Raw genomic sequence first — 17691 nt, 5'->3', positions numbered from 1 at the left:
AGCTGTTATAGTCCGGGCTGGAGGAAATGAACGCGCCTAGCACCATTGACCCATTCTGTTGGGGGGGGGGGGTCTATAAAATCAGGGTGGGTGGAGAGCCTTTGACAGAGGGGCCTTGTGAGTGGCTGAGCCTGCTGGTGGGGGGGGGCACATCGAGGCAGAGACACTGTCAGTCCTGCCTGGCACCTTGGCATGGGGTATATTCCATTCTCATCACAATAGTGATGAGGGGCTGCCTGTGTGTGGTGCTGCTGTTCAGAGAGGTGGCATTGGGAGGTGGCAGGCAGTGACATGCAAATGCTGTCACCTCCCCCCTCCCTCCCAGTAATGGTGGGCTAGTGGAAGTTCCCAGAGTAAATCATTTCAGCCCCCCCATCCCCCCTCCACACGGGATGCAGGGAACTTGGGGGGCGTGGGACTTCTGCCAGAGCTTGCCCAACAATGCGCATGGTGTTTGCCTTGATCCCAGGGAGCCCAAGCAACCCCTCACTGGTGGATGTGAAGTCTGAGCGGGCAGTCTCTGGGCCAGCAAAGCCCTTCTAGGGGGCCTTGTTCCTGGATGAGCCCCCCCCCCATGTTGTAGGCGGTTGGGTGGCTCCTTTCTTCTGTGTTCTGGATCTAGAATTGAAGGGGATGGGAGGTCCGTTTCCCTTTGCTTTCCCTTTCCCAGCTGCTTGGTGACAGGAATGACTGGGAGTGTTTATGTAAAAGTGCCCATCTCCTCCCCCAGTCCCCCCACCCCCTAAATACCAAATATGACTCGACAGGGGGGGTGACCCAGGGACATTTACCGGTGCTGCCCTCTGCATGGGAGCTTCCTTCTCAGGTCTGCTGATGGGGAGCATCTGGGTCCCCTTCCCACCAAGTGACTGTATTAGAAGGTAAAAGGGTAAGAGGTGGAGATGCCAGGAATTGAACCCAGGGCCTCATACATGCAAAGCACACACTCCACCACTGAGTTACACCCCCTGGCTTTGTTGTGGTGAGAATGTCAAAAGCTATACTTTCCTTCCAGTTTGCACAAATTTCTTTCTGAGTATGCTGTTTCCATGGATTAAGTATGTCTTCTGTGCCTCTCAAGGCCATGGACCGACCAGGCACTGCACCTGTAGAGGCGTGGCCTGGAGCAGGAGGGAGTGATAGGAAGAGAAGGCCTTGTCTGTGTGGCCCACCATGGGGACACCAAACCAGGGCCTGTCCTTGTTAGTATAGTGGTAAGTATTCCTGCCTGTCACCCAGGAGACCGGTGTTCCATTACATGAAACTTTTAAGTGCTTTGAGATACATGTAGACTCACACACGCAAAGATGTGTATCTCATGGTTGTGCCTGCAAATGTGTACATTAGGGCGCATCCAGAAGATAATCCCCCCCCCCAGAGATATACTGAGTGAAGAAAACTCCCCATTGTGTACATACTGTATAATACATACATCTCTAGTGCTTTTTTTTTTTTTTTTGGTATTTTTCTGAAGCTGGAAATGGGGAGAGACAGTGAGACTCCCGCATGCGCCCGACTAGGATCCACCTGGCACGCCCACTAGGGGCGACGCTCTGCCCACCAGGGGGCGATGCTCTGCCCCTCTGGGGCGTCGCTCTGCCGAGACTAGAGCCACTCTAGCGCCTGAGGCAGAGGCCAAGGAGCCATCCCCAGCGCCCGGGCCATCTTTGCTCCAATGGAGCCTTGGCTGCAGGAGGGGAAGAGAGAGACAGAGAGGAAGGAGGGGGGGCGGGGGTGGAGAAGCAAATGGGCTCTTCTCCTATGTGCCCTGGCCGGGAATCGAACCCGGGTCCCCCGCATGCCAGGCCGACGCTCTACCGCTGAGCCAACCGGCCAGGGCCATAGTGCTTTCTGATTCCTATTCCTGATCAATAGCTGACAATTATAAAGCTCTTACGCACCAGGCGGTGTTTGTTCGCGCTTTGTAGGGGTGCACTCCTTCAGTCTTCAACAACCTTACTGGTAGGTGCTACATGATCACGTTAGGTGAAAGGCCGGCATAGGGAATGGCTGTGTGACTTATGCAAGGTCGCATAAGTTACAATGTTGTCTAGAGATCGGCCACCTCTGGGGAGAAGGACTGGGGTAAGGTGGGAGTGGCTGCTTGACTTTCCATGCTGGATCTTGCTGGACTGTTGAACTTGATTCTTCTTTCGCCCTCCCTTTCTCTTTTTCCCCCTCATTTCCCCTTCTCCATTTCCCTCCCTCCCTCCCCTTTCTTTCTTTCCTTTCTTTCTTATTCCATGTTTATCAGAACGATGCACTTAATAGTTTTTAAAGAACGACCCTGCATTGATGAAGGGCCGCTGTAGGATTCAGCTGCAGTCCCTCGTAGCTCTGAGGTTCAGTTTATGCCACTTTGGTATGCAGATTATTTTGAGCTAAAGATACTTGAAAAACAGCAGATGCAGAGAGAAGCTTTTGCCAAAGTCTCCTTACCTGCCTAACAACATATCCTGGAAAGAATCCCCTCCCTGGGGATGACTGACTCTTGTCACAGGACAGGAGACTAGGAGTGGACAACACACCCAGAAGGACTGTCGCAAATGATCACACTTCCCACACGCAATCAGAAGACAATCCACAGCCTTCCTCTCTAAGGCTGGCAAGATCTGGCCGCTGCCCACCTCTCTGTCCTTGCCTCACACCTCTTCCCCCTTCCCCTCTCCCCCTCTTCACTTCCTCCACAGGGACTTAAGTTCCTCCAACTAGCCGACCTCTTTCCAGCCTCAGGGCCTTTGCATCAGCATCCCCTTCCATCTGAGAGCCTCTTCCTCTGGTCTTAACACGGTGGCTGGCTGGCTCTCCCTCCCTTCTTCATGTTTTCTCAGCTCCCCTGGGATTCCACCCCATCACTACAGTTTATTTTGCTTCTTACCACCACTGTTACCACTCAGTGCATTTGTGGATGGGTCAGGGGGGTCACCGGGTGCTTGGCAAACACCTATCCAATGACTGCACATCATGGAGGCTCACCCCACTAATCCATCCTCTCCCACACAGCTCTCCCCACCCACCCGTTTCCTTACCAAAGGGAAGGGAGGCAGGGAGAGCTGCACCTGGATGCCAACCTGCTGATTTCTTCATGCCTTCAAGCTGCGCAGGTGCCGCGGGGGTGGTGGCGGTGCTTGGAGGCCGGATCTGAGGTGCTCACTGCCCCCACGGAAAGCCACGCGCGGGCCGTGCGTCATCCCATAGGCCTTGGCGCGGTCATCATCCCTGCCATGTTTGGGCTGCTGGGGGAGCCATGAACAAGGGCGACCTTGTTTCTTTGAGATAGAGAAGGGAGCTTGAGAAAGCGGAGCTCTCAGCCAGGTAGGATTCATCCATTCATTGATCCGTTTATTAATTCAACAAATATTTATTAAAGCGCAGGTGATGTTCCAGGCGCTGTCCCAGGCCCTGAGGGACGACAGCAGTAACGCGAACACAGCTTCCTTGCTCCTCCTGGGTTTGTCCTTGTTGCTGGGGAGACAGAGTACATACAGACAAGGAAAGCAATGCCTAAGCTAATAACCATAAACAATAAGGGGGCTAGGGTCGTGTTGGGCGGCGTGATCAGGGAAACCTTCTTGGAGGCGGTGGCCTTGAAGGACGAGAAGGGGCATCGATTGCACAGAAACACGGGGCAAACCTCGGCAGAAGCCGATTCCGGCCGCTTTTCGGCTGCCGGTACCAGAACGCGGGGTGGATGACGCAGGGCGGTTAAGAAAACCAGGACAAGAGATCGAGAGAGCTCCGTATGCAGCAGCCGAAATAGCTCAGTTGGGAGAGCGTTAGACTGAAGATCTAAAGGTCCCTGGTTCGATCCCGGGTTTCGGCAGCTCTCCTTTTCCTTATATTCCCCAACCGGGTGCAAATAAATGAATACCTGATTACCCCTCAACTGACAAGTGTTTTGACTTTATTTAAAACAGCTCCGAGCAGTACCCTCCAGGAGTCGGAGGGGATGGAGACTTCCTCCAGCCCCCACCCCCCAATCTGAGGAAATCCAACATGAGATTGTCCCTGACTCTCATTTCGTTTATTTCGTGAGAACGCTGACGACTCTGGTCCATGTTCTTTGTGGGCTCACTTTTGTTTTCTGTTCATTAATTTCTGCTCTCTGAGTGCCGGCGGCGGGGGGTGGGGGGGGGGGGTGGTGTCAGAAACCTCGCGGGAAACGGCCTGTGTGAAACCGGGAATGAAGTCACGTGGGGCTCTCCGGTGTTCATACTGGAGGGAACGGTAAATTGAGGAAACCCGCGGGGCGTGTTAAGAGCTTAAAGGAAGGACTTGGAAAAAAAGGCTATCACGGAGCGGAAAAGTGGAGATGCCGGGGATCGAACCCGGGGCCTCATACATGCAAAGCATGCGCTCTACCACTGAGCTACATCCCCCACCTGGAGTGAAATCATCGTATAAGAGGTCTGACCTTTTTTCCATTTAGGCATGTTTCTCTTTTTCTGGGGATTCAGTGTGTGCTTCCATCCCAGCAGGTCCCTCCGCCTTCCACCGAAACCCGCCTACCCGCGGAGGCCGGTGAGGCAAGTACACGCGGTGGCCAGGACAACGCTGTTTCTATATGGATGAACCAAAAGAGGGACCAGGTTGGTCTGTCCTTGGTTAGTGCAATGGCAAGTATTCCTGCCTGTGGTATGGAAGACCTGGGCTTGATTCCCTAATGGGAAGATGTAATGGGTTTTTTCTTTTTTATATACCTTCTCTGTTGTTTTTTTTCCATTTCTCTTTTAAACAGATCAAATTCTTAAAAAAAAAATTTTTTTTTTTACTCAACTTCATTTTGTACAAGACAAATTCTTCAACTTTCACAGGCATCCCTTACTCCTCTGGAAGAGTAAGCCTGACGGTCCAGCGATGTTGGTCCAGTGGTTATCTGTCCTCTACTGGGTCCCACTCAGTGCCCTAGCATCCTCATGTCACAGGGTGACAAGAACAAAGCATTCTCACATTCACGCCTTATTTTCCATGTCCTACGTGCCCACCGCAGTGCCATAAAGCGTCTGGTTTCTACAGTGGTTTCCCGGAACAAGACTGTCAGCTTCTAGGCCCAGGAATTGCTTTTGCTGCCTCACACGGTCCATCTTTGTACGTCTTGCTCTGTCTGGCCCTCAGGAATTGTTTATGGATTCGAGATAGGAGGGAGGATGGCTTGGAACTGAAAGAGTCAGAGAGAAAGAAATATAAATTTGTTCTTCCACTTATTTATGCATTCATTGGTTAATGCTTGAACGTGCCCTGATGGGGGGAGACTGAGCCTGCAACCTTGGCATGTGGGGACAATACTTTAATCAACTGAGCTACCCAGTCAGGACTTGTTTATTCATTTATTTTTCCACATTAATCCCACACATATTGACTGAGTCCTTACTAAGTGCCAGGCACTGTTATAGGCACTAGGGGTATAACGAATCAAGACCTTGCCCTCCTGAGCTTATGAGCTAGTGAGAGACACAGAAAAATAGTACAGAACAGGTTTCGAATGTGATAAATGCGATGAAGAAAAAGAAAACATATCAGAGAAATGCGATGTGTGATATCCATCCCCTTTGGGGCAGTGGCCAGGAAGGCCTTTCTGGTGACCTGGACAATAAGGAGCAAATTATGAGAAGATCTGGGGAATGGCTCTGGGCAGACAGAATGGCCAGTGCAAAGGTCCTGAGGTGAGGAGGAACCTGGCATATTGAAGGAATATTGAGGAAGCAGGTGTGGCTGGGTGCTGAGGAAGAAGGTGAGGAGTAAGGGAGACGTTGGCCAGGTCAACAGAGGCCATGGAGATTACGGAGGGGCCTTAACAGCCAAACGAAGGAGTATGGATTTGATTGTAAGAATTTTATTAGTACAACCATTATGGAGGAAAGTATGGTGGTTCTTCAAAAAACTGCAAATAGAACTACCTTATGACCCAGCAATCCCTCTACTGGGTATATACCCCAAAACCTCAGAAACATTGATACGTAAAGACACATGTAGCCCCATGTTCATTGCAGCACTGTTCACAGTGGCCAAGTCATGGAAACAACCAAAAAGCCCTTCAATAGAAGACTGGATAAAGAAGATGTGGCACATATACACTATGGAATACTACTCAGCCATAAGAAATGATGACATCAGATCATTTACAGCAAAATGGTGGGATCTTGATAACATTATACGGAGTGAAATAAGTAAATCAGAAAAAAACAAGAACTACATGATTCCATACATTGGTGGAACATAAAAACGAGACTAAGAGACATGGACAAGAGTGTGGTGGTTACCAGGGGTGGGGGGAGGGAGGACGCAGGAGGGAGGGAGGGAGAGAGTTAGGGGGAGGGGGAGGGGCACAGAGAACTAGATAGAGGGTGACGGAGGACAATCTGACTCTGGGTGAGGGATATGCAACATAATTTAATGACAAGATAACCTAGACATGTTTTCTTTGAATATATATACCCTGATTTATTAATGTCATCCCATTAACATTAATAAAAATTTATTTAAAAAAAAAAAGAATTTTATGCAGCCTGACCAGGTGGTGGCGCAGTGGATAGAGCGTCGGACTGGGATGCGGAAGGACCCAGGTTCGAGACCCCGAGGTCGCCAGCTTGAGCGCGGGCTCATCTGGCTTGAGCAAAGAGCTCACCAGCTTAGACCCAAGGTCGCTGGCTCCAGCAGGGGGTTACTCGGTCTGCTGAAGGCCCGCGGTCAAGGCACATGTGAGAAAGCAATCAATGAACAACTAAAAAGTCGCAACGCGCAACAAGAAACTGATGATTGATGCTTCTCATCTCTCTCCATTCCTGTCTGTCTGTCCCTGTCTATCTCTGCCTCTGTAAAAAAAAAAAAAAAGAATTTTATGCAGAGAGGAAATATAATTTTGTTTTGAGCACCTGCTAAACTGAATACAGTCCTTCTTTTGTAAGTTCCCTCCTCCCTGGAAAAGTGTCCTCCTTTTTGATATTGGAAGACTAATCTGTAAATGTCTGTATTCGATTGATGCAGAGTCGATCCATTGCGTGTGATGTGACATATTTGTATCTAAATGATTACTTTTTTCTTACAATTATTATTAAATGTTAATAAGCATGTAAGCATAATTGTAATATAAAATATTTCAAATTTTTTATTATGCATTTAGCATATTATAGTGCATTGTTGTTACAATGAATAAAATGTTTCTTTTGTTTACAATATTGTTTTCTTCAATTTATTTTTGTCCTCCTTTTCATTGTAAAAAAAGTTGGTCACCTTAGGAATAAGGCCAGCAGATGGCTTACACAGGAGACCCATTCCACACCTCCCCCCATGCCCTCTTGTTTGTCCATTTCACCTAAACAGCATCAGTTTGCAGCTGGGCTGAATGTGAGACGCAGTAACCCTTCGCTGGAGCTCATATATAACAACAGCATTTATAATATTGAATACATAGTAAGAGCTCACATTTGTTTCAGAGCTCAGACCTCGTACCAGGCATTGTTCTAAACCTCTGTGTCATTTGCTCAGTAGTCACTACTGAAAGGCAGAAACTGTGGGCAGAACCAAAAACAGGAGGCCAGTGTGTTCCAAAAGGAAAATTTATTTAAAAAAACACCTGGGGCCTGACCTGTGGTGGCACAGTGGATAAAGCGTCGACCTGGAAATGCTGAGGTCGCCGGTTCGAAACCCTGGGCTTGCCTGGTCAAGGCACATATGGGAGTTGATGCTTCCAGCTCCTCCCCCCTTCTCTCTCTCTGTCTCTCTCTCTCTCCTCTCTAAAAATGAATAAATAAATTAAAAATAAATAAAAAATAAATAAAAAAACACCTGTGTGCAGATAGGCTGAAATCAGCGGGCAGGGGTTATATGGTTTGGTCAAAGGGCCTTGGGCAAAGGCAGCTGCAAGATAATTCCTTCAGTTTGTGGTAGGGCCTGACCAGGCGGTTGCACAGTGGATAGAGCGTCAAACTGGGACTGGAAGACCAAGGTTCGAGACCCCGATGTCACCAGTCACCAGCTTGAGCGCAGGCTCATCTGGTTTGAGCAAAGTTTACCAGCTTGAGCCAAGGTCGCTGGCTTGAGCAAGGGATTACTTGGTCTGCTGTAGTCCCCCAGTCAAGGCATATATGAGAAAACAATCAATGAACAACTAAGGTGCCGCAACAAAGAATTGATGCTTCTCATCTCTCTCCCTTCTGGTCTGTCTGTCCCTCTGTCTGACTTTGTCCCTCTCTGTTTGACTGTCACAAAAAAAAAAAAGTTTGTGGTAGAGAGTAGGAAGTGGCGCCACAGTTTCTCAAAATTGTCTGCACTCTGTTCAAATCGTCCCTTATCAGCATCCAGCTGCAAGGGAGGTCTGAGCTGGATTAAGCAGGTCCTTCTTCCTCTTTCAGGCTTGCATTATGCTGAAGAAAGATGGTGGCTGAGTAGCCATTTTACCTCTCAACTACTACCCTGTGAAAGTACATACAGTACTAGTCAAATCTCCGTTTTACAACAGAGGCCCAGAGAGGTGCGGTGTTAATATCACAGCTACTGGGTTCAGGGTTGTATGGCCAGTAGCCACGGCCACCATCACAGCTGCCCAGCCCATGCAGGTTCTTGTTGGATTCAGACAGACGGTAATGAAACAATGGAGCCAAGAACTGGTGGGCCATTACCTTTAATCTTAGCTTACACCCAGCGGGCAAGTAAAAACACACAGTGGGCTCCAAAACCCACTCATTCACTGCTCACAAAGCTACTGACTTTTCCGAGATTCCTACAATCTAAGGTGTCTAACCTCACCAGCCTTATTTACTTCGGTTCCCCATCTCCTTCTCTCTGCACAAACTCTACACAAACTGGCTTTTCCTTCAGCACTCCACCATCTTGGCTGCTTCTTCCGGCCTCTTCCACGTGGCCTTTCTCTGCTCAGCTACAGTATGGGCTCCTCCTAGAACCGTGATGGCAAACCTTTTTATAAAAACCGCCCACAGCCCTGGCTGGTTGGCTCAGTGGTAGAGCATTGGCCTGGCGTGCAGGAGTCCCGGGTTCGATTCCCAGCCAGGGCACACAGGAGAAGCGCCCATCTGCTTCTCCACCCCTCCCCCTCTCCTTCCCCTCTATCTCTCTCTTCCCCTCCCGCAGCCAAGGCTCCATTGGAGCAAAGATGGCCCGGGCACTGAGGATGGCTCTGTGGCCTCTGCCTCAGGCGCTAGAATGGCTCTGGTTGCAACAGAGCAATGCCCCAGATGGGCAGAGCATTGCCCCCTGGTGGGCATGCTGGGTGGATCCCGGTCGGGCACGTGCGGGAGTCTGTCTGACTGCCTCCCTGTTTCCAACTTCAGAAAAATACAAAAAATAAATAAATAAATAAAACAAATAAAAACCGCCCACAAAAAAAAAAAAAAGAAAAAAGAAAAAAAAACCCTGCCCATTTTTGCAGTGCTGGTCAACCTGGTCCCTCCCACCCACTAGTGGGTGTTAGGGTCCAGGAGGGTAGTAGAACAACCAAATGGCACTGCGATTGGCCCACCATGAAAGCTTGGACCCTAGATCTGAATGCCCACTAGTGGGTGGGAGGGACCAGGTTGACCAGCACTACAAAAATGGGCGGTTTTTATAAAAAGATTCTCCATCATTGTCCTAGAACTCTTAGAATGTAATCACTCTTTTCTGGAACACAATGATCTCTCTTCCTTTTAAAACCTTTTGGTGCCAAAGCCCTCCCCCAACACACATTAATACAATCATGCCCATCCCAAGCAAGAAGGGCAATTAATATTATCACCTGGGCGATGGGCTTCCACGTGGGCAGCACCATCTTTAACAAAATGAGCATAATATATTTTATCTGCCCAACAAGGGTCCTGTGCACCAGCTCCTTGAGGCCTTTAGCTGGAAATGTCAGGTGTCAGCAGGCTGTCAGGGCGCTGGTTGGAGACCAAGGTGGCAGGAAGCTTGTGGAGGTGTCCTCTCTATCACAGTGAGTGACTCTATTTCCTGCCTGCACACCTCAGGCGCTCGTGAGAGGAGGGGCAGCTTCAGTGTTCTGCCCTCTCCCTGCCCATCAGCCTGGCTCCTTCACCGTGGAGAGCACCCCATGACCTGAAAGACACTACACACAGCGACTTTGGTCCCCTGGTGTGCTGCCGCAGGACTCTGGAAACGAGAGAGGCAGGCAGGCTCGTTGACAATTAAAGTGTGCCCCTTTTCAATGGGCTACTGCAAAGAGATTCCTTCCTCTGGGTTTAAGCCCTGATTCTGGCAGTAGGGTCTGTTTCTTTTTAATGTGCTTTTTTTTTTTCTTCATATTTTTTTGAGGGTGGGTACAATGTCTTTTTTTTCTTTCCTTTATTATTATTTTTTATTTTTATTTATTCATTTTAGAGAAGAGAGAGAGAGAGAGAGAGAAGGGGGGAGGAGCAGGAAGCGTCAACTCCCACATGTGCCTTGACCGGGCAAGCCCAGGGTTTTGAACCGGCGACCTCAGTGTTCCATTTTCCTTTACTATTGATTTTAATGGGGTGACATTGATTAATTAGGGTACATAGATTCAGACAAAACATCTCCAGATTATTTTGACATTTGATTATGTTGTATACCCATCACCCAAAGTCAAATTGTCCTCCATCACCTTCTATCTGGTTTTCTTTGTGCCCCTCCCCTCCCCCTCCTTCCTCTACCCTCCTCCCCCTCCTTCCTCCACCCCCTTTTCTTCATATTTTGATATTGAGAAAAGTGGGGAGAAAAAGAAAAGTCTTCCAGCAGATGTGCAGACCCTAGGTCACTGAAGGTTGCAATGGTTTTAAAAGACAAGAAACCAGAGAGTCCTGGGTGGCGGGGCCATCAGGGCCACATCCTTCTTTTTTAAGAGATTTTATTTATTCATTTTTAGAGAGAGAAGGGAGGGAGGGAGGGAGGGAGAGAGAGAGAGAGAGAAGAGGGATGAAGCAGTAAGAATCAACTCCCATATGTGCCTTGACCAGGCAAGCCCAGGGTCCTGAACTGGTGACCTCAGGATTCCAGATCAATGCTTCATCCACTGTGCCACCACAGGTCAGGCAACCATGTCCTTAATTGGAAAGAAAGTCTCTCATTTACCTTCCGTTCTTTTCTGTTTGTGAGGTCTGTTTCCTGGTGGGTACACGACTACGGGAATGTAAAGCCAGTAACCATGGCCACCATCACAGTGGCCTGGCCTGTGCAGGTTTGCATTTAATTCAAACAGACGGTAATGAAACAACAGAACCAAAAACTGGTGGGCCATTAGCTTTAATCCTAGCTTGCATCTGGCGGGCAAGGAATACACACAGTGGGGAAACACTTCCCTTTCCATTCAGGGCTCCCAAAGCCACTGACTTATCTGAGTTTCCTAGAATCAAAGGTTTGTACCTCACCAGCCATATTCACCTCTGTTCCCCATCTCCTTCTCTCTGCACAAACTGGCTTCTCCTTCAGCACTCCACCATCTAGGCTGCTTCTCCTCTCCTCCATGTGGCCTTTCTCTGCTCTCCTCCGCCCCATTTATAGTGTAGCAATCAAAACTTTTAATCCAATATACAAACAAGGAAGTCTCTGATACAAAGTCACTTATCTGAGGCATAATGGGATTCCTCATGAGAGTGCACCACCCCCTATCATGCTACCGTCAAGGGTGTGGGGAAAATCTTAGTTTTAAAACTAAGCCTTAGGCTATAAGGATCCTGCCTGCTTAAAGCCTGTCCCCCACACCCAATGCAAACTATAAGCGAGCAAACATATATATCATATTTACAAACTTATTTGACCAACAGTCACCCTGTTACATTTAATTTTCTAAACAAAATTAAAAAAAAAAAAAAGAAAAAAGAATTTCCGGCACCCCCACCAAAAACAAACAAAAAAGAATTGGTTTGCTTCCCTTTTGATCCCTGGTTCTAGTATTAACTAGAATTTCAGCTGTAAGGTAATTAAAAAAAACAAAACAAAAAAACCCCCACCAGGCCTATTTGGGAGAAACAAATGATTTATTTTGGTTTGCTTTGTCTAACTTAACACTCATTCAATTATATAAAATGTATTTAGGTAGGGGGAAAAAAATCTTAAGATTAGAGTCTTGCAGAAATTCCAGAAAATAAATTACTAGGGGCGGGGGATGTAGCTCAGTGGTAGAGCGCATGCTTTGCATGCATGAGGCCCCCGGTTCAATCCCCAGCATCTCCACAACTGGTTTTATTCCCAGTGGAGGTGGGATTTTCAAGACAGTTGTGATCTGTCTTTCCTGACGTCTTGAACATTCCAGACGTACTTTTGCCAGAAGAGGCAGTTGGGAGCAGTTCGCAGAAAAAGGAGGTAAAACCGGACGTGGTGATTGAAACCACATCTGAATGTGAGCGCTTAGGGAGTTAGCCTAGTGTCCTGGCCCTGTGACGGCAGTGACCGAGCTGGAGGGCTGGTGACTCCGTCCAGGCCATCAGAGGGGCAGTGTGTGAGGACCGTGCTGGCCTTGCCCCTCACGCTGGCAGGAAGGTCTGCTTTCAGAGGGCACCACCCAGAAGGAAGAAACCGGCGGCCTGAGCAGGAGGGGTTCTGCTCCCTGCTGCTTTGGCAACAGGTCAGGAATGAAAGCATGTATGAATAAATGAACGAATGGATGGCGATTCTGTTCATCCTTGTACCCTGTATTTTATCACTGAAAAAGAAAAGCTATATTTTATTAAAAAGAAGGGGTCTTGTTGCATCCTGAGGGTTCGGTTCTTTGCAGAAATCGATGGATCCTCCCCCATCAATCTGTCTTATTTGACTCCACCTGATGGTTTAAATCATAAAAACATCTCCTCTCTGAGCTGCAGAGACTCTTTGCAATGGCTTCATGTTTTTGAGATGAAACTGAAATGCCTGAAGTGACTCACCACACTGTGTGGGTGGTGACGTGTTGGTGGCAGCTCCTGTTTATGTTTCCGTGAAGGTTACTTCTTCCTAAATGTTAATAAGGCTTTTAAGGAGGAAAAAGAAAAAAGAACACGTTGAAGTTATTTCTAAAATTATGAGGCCTAACATGAAACTAATGTGATGCTTCTATTTGACTTTCTATCTTAAAATTAAATTTATTTATTTTTTTTTAGAGAGAGGAGAGAGAGACAGAGAGAGAGAAGGGGGGAGGAGCTGGAAGCATCAACTCCCATATGTGCCTTGACCAGGCAAGCCCAGGGTTTTGAACTGGCGACCTCAGCATTTCCAGGTCGACGCTTTATCCACTGCGCCACCACAGGTCAGGCCAAATTTATTTTTTAATTTTTAAAAATTTATTTATTGGAGAGAGAGAGAGAGAGAGATATGGGGGGAGCAGGAAGCACCAACTCCCATATGTGCCTTGACTGGGCAAGCCCAGGGTTTCAAACCAGCGACCTCAGCATTCCAGGTCGACGCTTATTCACTGCATCACCATAATTAAATATTTTTAATAGCACAATGATAAGGAAAAAAATACCTTAAGAAAAAAAAATAACATGAGGCTTGTGTTGGGAAATGCAGCTTCCTAGAAAAGTTGTGAACCTTTGAAAAATATATATACTTTTAACAATAACATTTTATTTCACATAAAGAAAAAAAAAGCGTAACCCTGTCTGGGTAGCTCAGTTGGTTAGACTGCGTAGTCCTTATACACCAAGATTAAGCGTTCAAGCCCGGTCAGGGCACATACAAGAATCAACCAAAGGCCTGACCTGTGGTGGCGTAGTGGATAAAGCGTCAACCTGGAAACACTGAGGTTGCCGGTTCAAAACTCTGGCTTGCCTGGTCAAGGCACATATGGGAGCTGATGCTTCCTGCTCCTCCTCTTTCTCTCTCTCTCTCTCCCCCCCTAAAATGAATGAATAAATAAATAAATAAATAAAAATTAAAAAAAAAAAGAATCAACCAAGGAATGCATAAGTGGAACAACAAATTTTTTTTTCTTTTAGAGATAGAGAGAGAGAGTCAGAGAGAGGGATAGACAGGGACAGACAGACAGGAATGGAGAGATGAGAAGCATCAATCATTAGTTTTTCGTTGCACGTTGCAACACCTTAGTTGTTCATTGATTGGTTTCTCATATGTGCCTTGACTGTGGGCCTTCAGCAGACCGAGTAACCCCTTGCTGGAGCCAGCGACCTTGGGTCCAAGCTGGTGAGCTTTTGCTTAAACCTCGGCGTCTTGAACCTCGGTCTTCCGCATCCCAGTCCAACGCTCTATCCACTGTGCCACTGCTTGGTCAGGCTTGATACCATTTTGAGCTGAAGGCACATGGAAAGCAGCAAATGCAGGAAGTCTTTCACTGACGCCCCTTACCTGTCTCATGACGACAGATCCTCCCAAAGGAACTGAGTGGCCATAGGTACCCTCCTGGGAGTGTCACCCACCAGGGCAGGCTGACTCTCATCACAGGAAGGAGACTAGGAGTGGACACCAAACTCTGTCACAAACTATTCTATTCTCCCATTGGTCTTTCCTAAAAATTATTTGCTCTTGGGCTCGATCTGTGGTGGCTCAGTGAATAAAGCATTGACCTGGAACGCTGAGGTTGCTGGTTTGAAACACTGGGCAAGGCACATATGGGAGTTGATGCTTCCTGCTCCTCCCCCCTTCTCTTTCTCTCCTCTCTAAAAATGAATAAATAAAATCTAAAAAAAAAATTAATTATTCACTCTCGGTTCAGAGGCTTATATCCCTTTCCCCTTTCCCTTGTGGTTTCCACGCCTAAAATCTGAAGCTGCCTTTTGAGTGACTCCTTGTCGTGGGACTAGGGGTGGGGGGTGGGATCTCTCCCACATACACGTGAAATAAGACATGTTAATAAAACGTCTGCGTTTCTTTCTTTTGTTGATCTCTTTTCATTACAAGGGTCTCTAAGAACTTAGAAAGGTAAATTATTTTTCCTTCCCTACAATACACTTAACAATACTGAACTGTACACTTCAAAAAATGGTTCAGATGGGCCCTGGCCGGTTGGTTCAGCGGTAGAGCGTCGGCCTGGCGTGCAGGGGACCCAGGTTTGATTCCCAGCCAGGGCACATAGGAGAAGCGCCCATTTGCTTCTCCAATCCCCCCTTCTTCCTCTCTGTCTCTCTCTTCCCCTCCCGCAGCGGAGACTCCATTGGAGCAAAGATGGCCCGGGCGCTGGGGATGGCTCGGGAGCTGGGGATGGCTCCTTGGCCTCTGCCCCAGAGGGGCAGAGCATCGCCCCCTGGTGGGCAGAGCATCGCCCCTGGTGGGCGTGCCGGGTGGATCCGGTCGGGCGCATGCGGGAGTCTGTCTGTCTCTCCCCGTTTCCAGCTTCAGAAAAATACAAAAATACAAAAAAAAATAAAAGGTTCAGATGGTAAATGTCCGGTTTATTTTGCCATGATTTTTTTTTTTAAAGCCCCAGTAAGTTAGGGGATGAAACTGGAGCAGTTTGCACTTCGCCTCATGACACCAAAGCACACATGTAAACAGGAAAAAGAACGGGGTCCCATGGACCGCTGTGGGTTTTTTTGTTTGTTTTTTTCTCCTTAGCAGCAGATACCCTTGACTACCTTTTATGGTTATATAACCAATGACAAAGCAAGGCAAACCTTTCCCACCCCGCGCTCCTGGTGTGGAATGTTTGCCAGTTACTGTGTTCTCGAACATTCTCATGACACTGAGTTAAGTCTCATGCAAGGTTGTGACCTTCCCGGGAACTGAAAGGGGGGGGGGGGAAGCAAACAAATAGTCACCAGTCCAAACTCTGGCGCACAGCCCCGGTGGCAGCCCAACACCCAGGCCCTTTGTGAGCTCAGCACGTCACACGTGCTCAGTCTGCCCGCCAATGAGGTGGTGTCGCTGGGCCTCTGTCCCTCTGCCATTGGTGGCGGCTGTGAAGCCATTTCTTGTGGGGCGCCTGCAAAGGACCGGATCTGCGAGAGGAAGGAACTGAAAATGGATCCCATGACTCATCCTGCTTCGGGCACATTTAGTACACTGCATTCTGGGTCAGGGGACTGTAGATTTAAGAACATGACCTGATGTTACCTGACTCCTGAGACCCAGTGGGACATCTAGACTCTGGGAGCCCCTCCTTGTCAGCAAATAGAAAAAGCAGTTGCCACAGCAATAACAAAATTCCTCTGTAGACCAGGGTTTCTGAAACCTGGGTGTTACTGACATGAGGGGCCAGGTAACTGTGTAGTGGGGGACTGTCCATTGTAGGGTGTTGAGCAGCTTTCCTGCCCTGTATATAGCACCATTCCCCATTACCCCCCCACCCCACCCTCCACAGTTGTGACAACAAAATAGTGTATTGCCAGATGTCTGCCCAGGGAACCAAATCACTCCAGATTAAGAAACACTGATGTAGAGAAACACCAGCCACCTCTCTTGGGGGAGATCATTTTCTCTTCTTACCTCAGTGCCCTTGGACAGGACAAATGCTCTCGCTTCTATTTTACTGGAACAAAATACAATTGGACTTCAGTTAGGGAATGCAGGGGTATTTCAGAATTTTTTTTTTCTGCTAGAGACAATATCTCTGCAACTCATAAAAATGTTGCTTTCTTTGGAGGTAAGCCTTGGCTCCCTCACTCCCCCACCTCTCTGGGCCTGTGGCTTTCTCCTCTCCTCTCTCCTCCCTCCCCTGCCTCTAAAACCAGGGCTGTTTTTCTCTCTCTGTACCTTTGGACTCTGAAAAAAGCTGTGCCACGAAGCTCATGACTCAGCCTTTAATCAACGTGAATCACAAGGCTTGCAGCAAAACAACAGTCAAAAGCTGGCAGGGTGTGCGTGCTTAGGAGCAGGCCTGGTCACCTTAGAACTGGTTTTTGTTGTTCCTCTAAAAACTTCTTCCTGAAATTCCAAAGGTCCAGGGAGAAATAACCTCATAAAGAGCCTCAATGTTTTGTTCCTTTAAAACCTCTTCCTAGAATTTTAGAAAGAAATCATCTTTACAGAAATCTGTGTTGGAAGTCACTGGGGTTGACCTGAAAAATGACATTTTATTCGTTTTAATTTCCCAGTGATGAATTCTCTTTCAAAACATGTTAAGAACAAGAGAGGGCAAAATCTATTTTGAACTGCTCAGATCTTTTTCATAAATGCAAACATACACTGGTTACCAAAGAAAATATACAGTTTTATTTTGGTTGGATTCACATTTTAAGTATAATGTTTATAGGATATAATGGCCACAACTTAAACCAGGAATGTAGTCTTAATGGCAAAAATGTTTTTAGTCACTTGGAGAATAGGCCGAGGGGAATGAGTCATTATTTTTTGTTGTTATCTCTTAAAAAAAATTTTTTTTCCCTTTAAGGTCTTAAGGGGTAGGGATTAAAGTATCCCCCACCCCTCCCCATTTTTAGAAACAGGAAATTTTTCTAGAGTCCAGAAGGAACAGTAACTGGGAAATTGAGGGTTTGAGGGGGACTTTTCACACTTGTCAAATTTCAAAAAGCCTGTTTTCAATTTTCACCGTGTTCACATATTTTAAAACACTTAAAAATACCCTGAAAAAAGGACAACTGTAGAGGTCACAAAATAGGTCATTGTAAAAATGAGAAAGATCTGGCTGGTGGCATTTCCCCCCCTCCTCTTTTACGGGAATGGAATTGACCTGTAAAATTTAATTTCTTTCTTGGGATATTACAGAAATGCTCTTTCCTCATACAGTGACAGGCCTGAGTCAACGAGTGGGTTTTTTTTAAATCTCAGACTTCAATATGTTCCAAGTCCAATGAAATACCTGCAGAGCTGACATTTCATGCCTTTGTTTAC

The 17691-nt window shown here is 47.4% G+C and overlaps 1 long non-coding RNA gene and 3 other non-coding genes across 4 annotated transcripts; 3 read left to right on the top strand and 1 right to left on the bottom strand.

Moving 5' to 3' along the window:
- The first annotated feature begins 3192 nt into the window (after positions 1-3192).
- On the top strand, positions 3193-5901 carry LOC136395806 (uncharacterized). The gene is made up of 3 exons (XR_010749387.1): positions 3193-3315; positions 4479-4589; positions 4815-5901. It is a non-coding gene; the product is annotated as an uncharacterized lncRNA (long non-coding RNA).
- TRNAF-GAA (transfer RNA phenylalanine (anticodon GAA)) lies at positions 3751-3823 on the top strand. The gene has a single exon. It is a non-coding gene; the product is annotated as a tRNA-Phe (tRNA).
- On the bottom strand, positions 4308-4379 carry TRNAA-UGC (transfer RNA alanine (anticodon UGC)). The gene has a single exon. It is a non-coding gene; the product is annotated as a tRNA-Ala (tRNA).
- Positions 5902-12072: 6171 nt separating the features above from the next.
- On the top strand, positions 12073-12144 carry TRNAA-UGC (transfer RNA alanine (anticodon UGC)). The gene has a single exon. It is a non-coding gene; the product is annotated as a tRNA-Ala (tRNA).
- The last annotated feature ends 5547 nt before the right edge of the window (positions 12145-17691 follow it).

This window comes from Saccopteryx leptura, chromosome 2 (assembly GCF_036850995.1).
Source record: "Saccopteryx leptura isolate mSacLep1 chromosome 2, mSacLep1_pri_phased_curated, whole genome shotgun sequence".
Taxonomy (NCBI): domain Eukaryota; kingdom Metazoa; phylum Chordata; class Mammalia; order Chiroptera; family Emballonuridae; genus Saccopteryx; species Saccopteryx leptura.
Note: the sequence above shows the minus strand (reverse complement) of the source record. Positions and strands in the feature narration are given on the sequence as shown.